Source organism: Lutra lutra, chromosome 2 (assembly GCF_902655055.1).
Source record: "Lutra lutra chromosome 2, mLutLut1.2, whole genome shotgun sequence".
Lineage (NCBI taxonomy): Eukaryota > Metazoa > Chordata > Mammalia > Carnivora > Mustelidae > Lutra > Lutra lutra.
The window spans coordinates 191,868,077-191,881,963 of NC_062279.1; the positions used below are offsets into that span (position 1 = coordinate 191,868,077).

Genomic DNA, 13,887 nt, shown 5'->3' on the forward strand with positions numbered 1-13,887 from the left:
TCTGGCATATGTAGGTAAAGACTAGGCGTTCATAGGGCGATATGGAGTTGAAGGAACTTGTCACAGAAGGACAGATTAATATTGCCATAGCAATGGAAAAACCTCTGTTTTACAAGCTCAGTCTTCTGGATGTAATTGTTACTGCAAGAGAACAGTATAATGTGGTCTTTGAAGTGCTGTGTTAGCTTCTTGTTTTATATTACTGTAGTAGTATTTCAGAAGAAAGACCCTGTTCACTTTTGTCTTACAGTGAGGTTTGCTAAGGTAGACAAAAAGTTAGGTCTAATTAATATTCAAAACACATTATTTGCTCATTACTCTTTAGAATTCTTATATACATCTAGGGCCATATTATACTTTGATGTGGGAAAGGGTAATAGGTCTCTACAGAAATAGGTAAAACACAGAAGTTGAAAAAATAATAATAAACCTTGCAGCCCTGAACATGATTTCAAAGCATTTCTGTAGGAGCTTTTTCTTTCCCAAATGGTACAAATACCAACATGATGAATCCCGTTGAAAATAAATGTGTTAGTGAGTTTGGCCTTAAAGAATTAATAGGGAAATATGATAAATTCTTTTGTTTCTTTTGGCATAAACTGTAAATTATTTTCCCTTTTTCATCTGAGAAGGGTATGAATAGCTTCTCAAAAGGCTTATGGAAATTATATTTTATATATTTTTATAAATTATAAATTATATATATTATACATTTCTTATTACAAACAATATGAATGTTGGGAACTAGAAGCTAAACTAACATTTAGGCAAAAAAAAAAAAAACATACGCTCCTTTGATTTAGTTAGGAATGTATTACAAGTTGTTTCATTAACTCATTACTTGAGTATCTGCCATGTGTTAATAATTGTATATATGTCCCAAAGGAGCATATTTGACACTATCAATGACAGATATTTCTTAGAATAAATTAGTCAATTATTAGTAAATCCTTTCCTTTTTCTTCTGTTTTCTTTCAACTTAATGGATGTATCAAAAGAGATCTGCAGTGTATCCCAGATACAAAGGAAACTTCCACTATATTTAGAGGAGCCCTGACCCTAAATTAAGATGAAAGGGGAGGACAGGACAGGTGCTGTGTATAAAACATTATACTCTCATAGATTGGCTTATGTCTGTGCTTTTAGATTCTGCATTTGTCATACAGTATCCAGTCCAGAAATATAGAAACTTGGTCAGACACTCTATTCTTTTTCTCTTTTATATATATAGTTCGTTAAATTGATGACTTTTCCCTTGCTATGATCACTTTCCCTCACTATTGACTACCTGAGAAGCAATTTCTTTTTCTTGGTTATTAGACATATCATTAAATTTTCACCATTTTGCTTTGAATGATACAGAGAGAATAGTACCATGAATCACCATTATTATCTGAGCTCTGGGGTCAGAAATATTTAGGTCTAGTCCCAGCTTCACTTTTTATTAGCAGTCTTAACCAGGTTCAAGGACTTATGCTTGAAAAAAAATTATCTCTTCTGTATAGTGTGATGATAAAAGTACTTACATTTGTTGTAATGATTAGGTATGATATATAAATATATTAAATATGATAAGCATATAGTCCTTGAGACCAGTAAGTGGTATCTACCACTATTTACTCCTACCCCTTTTTTTATTCACTTTTTTTTTTTTTGGAATAATTATACCAGAGATATGAAATGAAAGATCCATGGAGAATTTTCAGTGAATTTATTTAGTCCTTGTTCATATTTCTGTTTGGGTTGAAGAAAAGACAAAGTAATATTCTAAAATACTGTCTTTATACTTTGGGCACATTATGAGTTGATAGCTTGGGTAACTAAACTCAAATGTTTAAAAGAGAAAATAACTCATTAATTTCATTCACATACTTTGTGCCTGTAATGTACATAGAAGACTCTGTAAGGCATTTCCTTTCCTCCAGGATTTGTAGTCTGTTGTCGGAGACCGAAGTATACCAGTAAGCGTTTGACTATGATTTGGTGAAATGCGGTGTCCCACAAGTGCTGTAGTATTTTAAAGAAGGAAGAGATGGCATTCCTGGTGTGCCATGGGGGATAGGATAGAAGGGAGAATGGGTAGGATAGAAGGGAGAATGGGTAAAGCATTCTTAGATAATGTGGTATTTTAACTAACTCTTGAAAATCCCTAGGATCCTTTGCAAGCAGTTGGGAGGTGCTGGAGGATGGGGGTCCTCCAAAGTATTGAATTATGTGAACAAAATTTTAGTTGGAGAGAATTCTGTCATTTTCATCAAATAGTGAAGAGTAGTTTAACCAGCAATATAGACATGAGGGAAGAAATAGGGAGGCAGGAAGTTTGAAGGAGAAGGGTAGGTTGTAACCATCTTGTAGGGGGGTCTTAAATGTCCGGGTGAGACTTTGTACATAATTTCGTCTGCAGCTGAAATTCTTTAGAAGCTCTTGATCAGAGTTGCAGTTTAGAAACTGTCAGGATGATGTGGGGAACTTGAGGGTAGAGAGGGACTTGAAAGTAGATCAGTTAGGTTGTTGCCGTAGGGCAGAAGGTAATGAATGTCTGAACTGGGGAGCTAGCAATGGGGATGGAGAGAAGATGAACTGTGTGAGAGAAGCACATGAATCTGCAGAGACTGCATCTGCAGAGCCTGGTTACCGGTTAATTGGATGTAGGAAGTGAGGACGAGGGAATCAAAGATGCCTCAGTGGCTGGGTTGGTACCATTCACAGAATTAGGATGTCAAGAGGAAGCTTTGGTTTTCAGGGAAAAATTGTGAGTTTGGTCTTCAAAATACTGGGTTAGAAGTGTAAAGGTTAGGGAAACTCTATGATATGAATCTAAATATCAAGGGAAAAGTTATTGCTAGTGATAAAGTTAGGAGTTTTCAGCGTAAAGATGATAATTAAGGCTGTGGTGGGTTATGAGATTACCCAAAGCATAGAAGATAATAGGCAATGAGAGATCCTGGGGATACACCTACATTTAGGGAAGAGAAAATTATAAGCTGTTGAAGGTGATCAAATCATGGGTCAACATGTTGATGAGGTAGAGGAAGTCCCAAACCTTTTTTATGCTTTGCCCCTCTGGCAGCCTTTACTAATGCTAATCCACAGAAAGTTCATATATACAAAATGATGACAAAGCATGAGCTAAATGGATGAGAAAATGAAAGTGTTTTTGATTCTCAGTGATAAATTATTGATGCCATGATCTTTCTTAAATGCCCTATGTATAAATAGAGCAAATAATAGGGGATGAGGTTTATGAGTATATACGATGGAATCAAGGAAGTATGACTAAGTTTAGTAATTTTCTCCTATTTGGGGATTGCTTTTCCCTGTTCCTTTTTGATCAATAGTTAATTATAATACATCAGGCTAAAGCAGTGCTGGAGTGAACCATTTTAAAACTATGTAGTACAAATTTAAAAATTTTATTTCTGGGATGTTTAATACTGCTGGAGATTAAAAGAAAAACACTAAAATATTTTTGGATCAGGCTTATAAATTAATAATTAAACTAAATATTATATATTGTAATGAGTTTTAACTGAATGAATTTAAATATTTACATGTATATGTATATGTTATACTATATTTATATGTAGTTTGTAGCCAAAAAAAGAAGGTGAAGACTTGTTGAAATACTTAAATCATTTTAGAATTTAAGAATTATACTATGGGGGCGCCTGGGTGGCTCAGTGGGTTAAAGCCTCTGCCTTTGGCTCAGGTCATGATCTCAGGGTCCTGGGATGGAGCCTGTTTCCTCCCCTCTCTCTCTCTGCCTGCCTCTCTGCCTACTTGTGATCTGTCTGTCAGATAAATAAATAAAATCTTAAAAAAAAAAAGAATCATAATGTTAAAATTGTCATGTTTATCAAAACTAGGCTTAAATATAAAAAAAATTAACATTATTTCCAATGCATTTCTTAGACACAAAAATATTTATATACACCTTTATTTCTATGTTAAAAAATAAATGCATTAAGATTTTTACTTTTTAAAAATCTTAGGAATTCAAAATGATTGACTCCTCAATTTTCTTCGAAACTGTTGATCTTGTAAAAGTAATTTAATCCCACACTTTCACATCTGGAAAAATATATATACTATTTTGTTCATCTGATATTTATAAATTTGGTTTTGCCCATATTAAATAATGTAATTACTTATAGAAAATGAAAAATAATTTGATTATTTATAATGGGAAGAGAGTCTAGCAGAATTATTTGAACAGCTTTTGAAAATATGTATTTTGCTGGTTTATTTATTACCTATATTTTATTTCTCCTGTTAAACAAATCTGTTTACTATTTTAAAATAAACGTCTACTACAACATAGTATTGTCATACACATATACACAAGTGCCTGTTTATGGGGTTGTAGATAATAATTACATGTGTGAAATTTAAACAAAGTAGAAATGGTTAAGTAACCCATGGATAGAACTCTACTTTAGATTATATATACACTCTGTTAAAATCTTTGTGTTGTGTTGTAGTTCAGAGAATGTAAAATGTTTATAAGATGTAACTATAAATCTAAAGTAAGTTATCATTAATCGAAAACGACGACTTGTTTTGGTTTTTGTTTTCCATGCTACATAAAGTATTTACTTGTTTTCCTCATACAAGATTGTGATACAAACTTTGAATTATGCGGCCACATGACATGGGACATTATAAGTATTTTGGTAAGAGCTTTAGTAATCTAATTTTCTGGGCCCTTCCCAATTTAATGTCTTCATCTCTTACAGTTACTCCTTATACCCATGCCACGTCTAACTCTGTTGCTTTGGGTTCTCTCGTGGCCATGCCCTTCTCTCCCTTTTTTGCCTTTCTGACTCCCAGTAATATTTTAGTTCTTGGTATTTGGGGTAAGAGGCAGTGTAATTTAGTGATAAAGAGGGCTGTTTCTTGGGCCAGAATGTCTGGTGTTCAATCCAGACTCCATTACTTCTCAAATGTCTGACCTCTCCAAGCCTCTCTGTATCTTTCGAATAGGAGTAATAACCATAATAATTGTTAGACTTATGGTATTAAATGAGTCAATCTGTATCATGTACTTAAAAATGTCATAGCATCAGTAGGTAATGTGTCAGTGAGTATATTTTTCTCTTCTCTCTTTTAATCTGTTCTATATTGTCTGGTGTCACTTCCTGTGGGAAGGCTTCCTTGATCCCTGGCAGCTAAGGTATGACAGCACTATTATACCTCGTCTATTGACTTATCTGTTTTCTTCCTTGGACTCTGTTTAATAGCAGACACTGTCCCTTTCATCTTTATGTTCTAAGTACCCCAAAATTGAGCATTCTCTGTGAAAGGTACTCATGTTTGTTGAATGAGTAAATGAATTAATGAGATTTTTGAGATATGTTCAGTTGTGTGGGAACTTACATAAACTACTAGAGAAGTTATAACTAAGGTCATGGGAGTGAAGGGCTCACAGACCAAGATGACAAGATTCTGGAATCATGTGGTTTTTTTTCTGTAGTGGGAAGCCAAGGAGAAAGCTGTAGTATAGATGTACACACAATTAGCATGGAGTTCCATGGGATGGACTGGAGGAGGGTCACATATTAATTCTGTTTTATACAGTGTTGCAATATCCGAATTTCCTTTCTGCCTCATCAGTGACTTTTCCTGATTGTGTGGTTACAAAGATCAGATAAGCAAGGAAACTCAGTAGTTGGAGGGGCCTGAAGGTAACACTGGCTTCCTTTGTTGGAAAGACGCAGGTATGTGTATACCTGATCATAGCCGTAGTTCACTGTTTAATGTATTGTGCTGCTATGGCTTATATCTGTTTTTTAAGCAGAGACTCCGTGGGTCAGAGAGGGGCCATAATGGATGTCCTTAAGGGAGGAAGATTTAGGGATGAGTAACTGTTATTCTGGAGGTGACATGATCTGGGATTTATGAATATTTAAGGCTTACGGTCTCTTTACTTCCTATTCTAAGTAACACTCTTATTTGTTCTGTTCTTGTTACTGATGTTTAATAGACCTCTGTTCCATTAATTCTATGTCTGTGAGTTACTAACTTACTGTCTATTTTTAATACATTTTATGATTCTGCCTCTGCCTCCCAAATTACCTGCCTATACATTATGTATATGTAACACATAAGTTTTATCTGTCCTGTTTGTTTCTTGTCTCTATAGCAGATTGACTAGTCTCAATTAAAATGGCAAATACACCATGCATGTGTTACAGTTAGGCTGACCATATGTCCTGGTTTTCCCAGAGAGACCTGTTATCCTGCAGGAATCCCTAACAGTGTCCTCTTTCATTCTCAAAAGTGTCCTGATTTGGGTGATAATGTAAATAGTCACCTTAGTATTAATCTACCATCTGCTACTTGTAGAACTATGTAAATTGAAGTAATTTGTATAACATCCCATCCATAAAATTAATGGGTTGGCTACTATTTGTAAAGTCCTTGCCAAATCAAAAATTCTTTGATATTATGGAAAAGAAGTATGAAGCTTTTTCCTTCTTGAGTCTACTACAACCCTGAAGACAAGTGCATTTTTCCATTTACAAATGGATCTAAATGCAAGTTGAATATAAATGCAGGCATTAACTACTTTGAAATGTGCAAAATTACACTTTTAATTTATACTTGGGGCAAAATATTTGAGACATTGTGACCATAGACTTTAAAATTGAAAAACTAAAAGCACTTTCATTATTTCTTTAAAAAGGGAGTATATTAAATAAAAGGCTTTGAAATCATTACATGTGGTTTTAAGAATATTTTATGGCTGTGAGTTCAACCTATGCTTATATTCCTTATCTGCACATTGAATTAAATAGTTGGCAAGGAATACTGGTTTCTGAGGAAAGTAATTATTTTAGTTTTCAATATGATAAATTTCTATATGATAAATTTCATGAGCCCATTCTGTAGGAATTTTGAGAATAATGGGAATTAAAGTAGATTAGATCTTTAGCAGCAGATTGGGGTATCACCTACAGAGAGAAAAAATCACATAAATGTATGAATTGTTCCAGAAGGGTTAGTGTAAATGTAGAAAGGAAGTGAAGAGAATTTGGATAGTATTTCTGACTTTTTTCCTGATTAGTTGTTCTCTGGGCCTTTCAAGATTAACTGTAAAAATCTTACCATATAGTAACTAGTTTTGCCCCATCCTCAAAAAACAAAACAAAACAAAACAAGACAAAACAAAACAGTCTTCTCAGATTACATGGATATATAAATAGTTTCATTTTAAAGATTTTATTTATTTATTTGACAGACAGAGATCACAAGTAGGCAGAGAGGCAGGCAGAAGGGCTGGGTGGGGAAGCAGACCCCCTGCTGAGCAGTGAGACAGATGCAAGGTTCCATCCCAGGACTCTGGGATTGTGACCTGAACCGAAGGCAGAGGCTTAACCCACTGAGCCAAACTGGCACCCCTCATTTTAATGAGGCACTATTTATTTCAGTATTTGTCATGGCGAGAAAATTCCATTCCTTGGCATTGAGTTTGGTGAGCAGAGATGGTGGAGATATAGATTTTGCTTTTTGGAATTTTGCATGTAGGTTGTTATTATGGTTTGAAGGGAATGGGGATCTCTCCATTCATTATTCAAGTCTCCCTGCACTGCTGCTTAGGTGATCTGACACTACAGAAGAAAAAGGTACCATCACACTGCTGTGATAATGGGAAAATATCAAGAGATTTGATAGATGATTAAATGACTTGGGTTTGGTGGAAACTTCTTCATTTTTGTTGGTGTATGGAGAAGCAAGAATGATGGAGATGTATTGATCTGTGCATTCTTGTATAAGTGTAGCAGGCAACATTTGACAATAAAATGTATTAAGGAACTTATTACACTATCATATATAGTTATGCATATATACAACTTTCCTCCTTGATCATAAGAATCTTGAGATATGGCACTGTTTTTTATTCACCATGTATTTGCTGGGGTTCTTAATATTATTATCTGTGGCTCATGATATTTGCTCAATTAATGTTTCTTTAATGATATATGAATTAAAATTCAAATGCAAAATACTTGTGATCTGTAGACCACCACCTATGAAAGCAGGGGGCAGCTGACAATATATTGTTATGCTTATATGACATATCACTGATGAGCCTATTAAGTAAAAAAAGGAAGGAAAAAGAATAGACAAGGAGGATGTGTGTTTGCACACATGTTCTTTCACAGACCTGAATCTCAGTAAAATCTCATGAGATACTCTGCCCCGGTCTCTACCCTACAGGAGCCAAGTTTCTCCCCTAGTCTAACTTAGGTCTTACTAACAGGCTGCAGTTCCGATTTCAGTTGTTTGCTTCTGGGCTTGGTGGAAGCTGCTCAGTAATTCCCTTAGGGTTGCTGGGGGGTTGCGGGGAGGTGAGGGAGGAAAGGTGAGTGCCTTGCATCATTCTGTGACAGCCTCAGGGGTTCATTCAAGAACTTTAGTGGCGGGGCACCTGGGTGGCTCAGTGGGTTAAAGCCTCTGCCTTCGGCTCAGGTCATGATCCCAGGGTCCTGGGATCGAGCCCAGCATCGGGCTCTCTGCTTACCAGGGAGCCTGCTTCCTCCTCTCTCTCTCTCTGCCTGCCTCTCTGTCTACTTGTGATCTCTGTCTGCCAAATAAATAAATAAAATCTTTAAGAAAAAGATAAAAAGAACCTTAGTGGCTTGCTGTTCTGAGAGCAGTGAACAGCCCCCCAGTTGGAAAGACATTATAATTAAAGCATTTCATTTCCTTCATTCAGCGAGCATTTACTGTGAACCTACTGTGTATAAATAAATGACTGTCTGGATGAATAGGAGAAATGTGAAGATTTAACCCCTGTCTGGGAAGTAATTATAAATCAATAGGCCAAATGAAGCAGGAAGGGGAGCAAATCTGATTTAAATCATCCTTGAGGGATATGGGATGCTTTCTGGCATAGAATTCTCGTGTGTGATGTGTTTCCTTATTTTTTAATCGTACACCTTCTATGTCCTCATGTCTGCATTACTTTGTCCTTAGTGATTTTTTTGAGAAAAGCAGACAGTTCTTTTTATCCTCTAGTATAATTTTTACTGGTCTGTGGAAGTATTATTTTCACCTCTCATAACCCAACTTAAAAACACATAATATAGCGTATGTATTCCAAATGAAGGTGTGTGTTTTCTGCCACATGCATATAAAGTAAGGAAAGGATCATTTTGGCTCTCTGAATAAATCACTTATTTGATTTCATTCAGTCTGTTTTGTAATACTGAGTAGCTAACAAGCTAAAACAAAATATTTGGCAGAGTTGATGGTCTCTTCCCTTAGGAGAGATCTTAGAATCAGGAGGCGTGCCTCAATTTGTATGAAGGTCACTGGTGTACACGGAGTGTGTGAGGAAGGAAGGCAGTCAAGTACGCACAGCTGCATCTAGACAGGAAAAGTCTTGCATTTATAGCTAGAGCAGCTCTTCGCTTTATCTTCCAAGTTAGAGGAAAAGCTTCTATGACTTGGAGTGGGGAAAAATAAAAGTTTATCAGCGAGATCATTAATAACTTGACTCAGCTTTTCAAGTTACAATTAGATGCTCAACAGCTGTGACCTTCAAGAGCTGCTCATTACTGTTGGTCCTGATTGTTCACTCCCACTCTAGAGCTCTTTTCAGAAATAGTTTCTCTGACATCATTGACCCCAGGGGTCAGAGTGAGAAATGAGTCTTCAAGCATTCATTTGTAAGTCTTGTTTCTGCAGGATGCTGTGTGCGTGTGGATGTGTGTGGGTAAGGAATTCTGCCGGTTGGGTAATGCTTCACTGTAATCCAGCTGTTTGGTCACATCCCAATTAGGACGATGTCTGTTTGATGAACGGGCGCTCCTGGGAGTAACAAGAAGATTTAGTGGCCTCCAAAACAGAGTAAAACTGATGATAACACAGGCTCTGTTTTATTTAGATGTTTAAAAAAAAATTTAACAAAAAAGGTCTCAATGCACATGCTTGCCAAGCCCTGTCATGCACTGTGTAGCATCTCAACGGATCAGCAGGGATTTTAAACGTGTTGTGGGCTCGCCATACCCTGCAACCCAAAGAGAAAGTGGGGATTAGAGAAACTGTAGTGAAGTATGAAATGAAATCTCAGTTGGAAAAGGAGGACTGGATTATGTTCAGCTTCTTTGCCTCGGTTCCTTTGGATATTAAGAACATGGGGCTCTTAGGAGAATAGGGATTTGCTTTCTCAAGGTGTAGTGCATAATCTCTGTATTCTGAAAGGAGTCTTAATTAGGGAAAAGCCATCTGTCATAAAACAAAGACTAAGCAAACCTCCAGAAAGGTTGATAGAATTTGTTATCGATAAGGACTTTTCTGGCCAATTAAGACTCAGAGTTAAATTTAGTAGTCTTTGGGGAGTCTTGTCGGTAAATTGCATATATGACGAAGCTTTCTTTCAAACATGGGCCGTAGTAGTTTCAATCTGAGATCTCAGACCTAAGCAGTTACCGTGACATGGCAAATAGGATCTCTAGATAAGACATGGTTCTAACTCATTTTCTTCAAAACCGTATGATCCAAATAGCACCTGTGCCCTGTGAGTTTCTGAGTTCTCATCTGTGCCATGATGGGACTAGGTTAGACTGGATGATATGTAAATTTCTTGGGAAACTACAATTACTGGGACTGTAATCTCTCTAAGAGCTTCTGTATCCTCTATATTCATTTTATCTGTCTCCGCTAGTTTCACTCTTACTAGCTTCAGGGACCAAAAGAACTGTTGAATATCTAAATAGATTTTGGAGGGCTCTTCCTTTGTCTCCGGGGTTAGCATCTCTGCCACAATGCTATTATTTATTTGTTTGCCATGTCTAATGTTACATGGTTAGGTTATCTATTTTGTATATTTTGCAATGTCCATATGCATGAATTTTTTAATACTATGACTTCTAAAGAATTGCTCTGCATTCAACTGTGCAATAACTTTCCTGAAAAAATAGTTAACGATGAATTTGAAACTATTGTTGATACTTTTATCAAAGAAATAAAGATACAGATGAATGGCAACATCAACAATAGTAGTAGCTCACTTATTAAAAATATACTGCATACCAGGTATTTTTCTAAACCATGTACGTGTATTAACTTATTTAATCTTTGTAACCAACCTATAGTGCAGGCACAATTACATTGAAATTGAGGCAGAAAGAAATTAAATGACTTGTCCAAAGTCATGGCAGAATTGAGATTTGAACTCAGGCAATGTGCCACAAAGTCTGAAATCTTTATTTCTCTACCACATTTTATTTTATTTTTTTTTTAAAGATTTTATTTATTTATTTGACAGAGAGAAATCACAAGTAAGCAGAGAGGCAGGCAGAGAGAGAGGAGGAAGCAGGCTCCCTGCTGAGCAGAAAGCCTGATGTGGGGCTCGAAACCAGGACCTGGGATCATGACCTGAGCCAAAGGCAGCGGCTTAACCCACTGAGCCACCCAGGCGCCCCTCTCTACCACATTTTAAAACACCAATACTGAGTGAAATACAACAGACTTTCTTCAAGGAATCTAAGATTTCCATATGTTTCAGACATTAGAATTATTAAACACATTCTTAAAACTGGATTAAATATAGCAGACTCTCAAGAGAAAAGATTGACGAATACAGCACAGTTGTCAAGTTGAATTCATTGTGCCTAAAGATTCATTAGAGCTTAATGGTTTGATATTTTCAAGGAAAACTTTAAAAAAGATGAAATGTGTGCATACTGGAAATCTACCATTGCTAATTACTGACAGTAAGGGGCATCCGTGGATGTAGAAAAGAAGTTACAATATACAACGTTAATTTCACTAGACTTTTATCAAAGGCTAAATTTGATATAGGAATTGTTTCCAAAAAGAAAACAAACAAACGAATAAAAATTGCCACATACCTTTAGTCATAATGTAATTAGGATCACATGGACTGAGCTGGGGAGATAATGACCCAAAGGCTTGATAAGCAGAAACCAGGAGGATGTTATTATTGGAGACAGAGTAAGAGGGGCATTCTACAGTTCACAGAAACTGCTGGCATCCTGGCGAGCCATAGGAAACCAAAGGTCCAGGGCAAGATGGGCAGAAGGAGTTCATGGCCTCAGAAACACAGAAAGGACTGATGTAGCTTGATTGCTCAGTCTCGACTGTCTGGATTTGTTTCACCCCTGGCAAGAGTTCATCCTGAGAGAACCTGGCCAGCAGGTGAGAATAACTGAAAACAGCTGGCTGTTAGTGAGGGCAGGGGTAGAGCAGATGCTGTTTTCTGATAGATGCTATTTTTTTTACCCCCTGACAGCTTGGCAAGTCACATGTAGTTTACTCTTTTAGCCAGACTTTCTACTGGTTCTTTCTATAATCCCATGCTCACAAGGCTGCCATTTTTATATCCTTCAAAGCTCATGTGTCTCAGGAAATATAATTAGAGAAAGGATTGGAAATGAAGTATTGATATTCTTCAATTCTTAAAGTTGATTTGCTCTCATCTCATAGCTAAACTCCAAAGTCATCATGACAGGAAAACTGTCATTGGGAAGCCAGAAGTTATGAAATGTGAGTGTTCTTCAGCTGGATTGTCTGGAGAGCAGTTCTGTACATTTCCAGAGAGAACTCTGCTAAGAGAACTAGGTGATTATCCAAGTTCCCTTGTGGCTACAAGTGTGGCTTTCCTTTCTCTCTCATCAAAGCAGAAAGTCTTTGAAGAAAGACAACGAACTGGGCACATGGATATGTTGAGCCTTCGTGTATATACACCAGTAGTTCAGTAGCAGAGGTGGTTGAGTTTCTGAAATTACATTAAATGTTTTAGTCTAGCCATACCTGTGACTGTATTTGTTGACATGGTCATCCAAACTTTGACAACTCTGATAACTAGAAGCAGTCCAAGAGAGTTCACCTTTTTTCTTCTGATAATTTTTTTTAAGAATATGGTTTTTTTTTAAGATTTTATTTATTTATTTGACAGACAGAGATCAGAAGTAGGCAGAGAGGCAGGCAGAGAGAGAGGGGGAAGCAGGCTCCCTGCTGAGCACAGAGCTTGATGTGGGGCTTGATCCCAGAACCCTGGGATCATGACCTGAGCTGAAGGCAGAGGCTTTAACCACTGAGCCACCCAGGAGCCCCATCTTCTGATAATTTTTGATACAAGTAAATTATATAGATTTTTATGTGAATGATATATAATATATATATAATATATATGTATATATATATTATATATATATAAGATGACTACATGAAAATACTGTCATTTGTATCTGAATATTCTCATAAACGTTTAAGCTAGTAGGAGCACTTGAGATATCTACTATCCACTTACAAATGAGGAAATTGTGGCCCATAAGTTTCAGTTAACTTCTCTATAGTTAATGGGCTGACCCCAGTTATGAATCCTAGGTACATTTCCAATCAAGTTTTATAGTTTGGTTATTGTGAACACACACACAGTTCGAAGTGCAATATTTACAGTTTCTTTTTAGTTCAAGCAAAAACAATTTTGAAGAATCTTAGTATGTCTAAGAATTTACATTATTTCTGGAAAGTGAAGAAAATCATGTTCATAATGGAATACTAGAAAAACAGGGAAAAATTTAAACAAATCATCTATCATCCTGCTAAAGACAACCACCAAGAAGACTTTTTACTTATTTTTTAGGCTTTTTTCTTTGCATCTATTTTGATGCATTTGTGATTATACCATGAGGTTTATCTTTCTTTTTTTCAACTAAAATTTCAAAAACATACTCTTTGAAAGTGCTTACAGTAGTTGCCTTTCATGATACTCCGTTAAGGAACAGAATAATTTACTTTCATATGCTTTTTATTTTGTGGCATTTCATTTTTACTAGGAGATTTTTGTGTAATAAAACCACATATTATAGAAGTGACATTGTGTTTTCTCATCATTTTCTCATTTCATCTTCT

The 13,887-nt window shown here is 36.2% G+C and overlaps 1 protein-coding gene across 14 annotated transcripts in view; it reads left to right on the forward strand.

Annotated features, from left to right (window-relative positions):
• Positions 1-13,887, forward strand: part of ADGRL3 (adhesion G protein-coupled receptor L3) — an 846,536-nt gene that overhangs the window by 326,562 nt on the left and 506,087 nt on the right. The gene's annotated exons all lie outside the window — the stretch shown is intronic.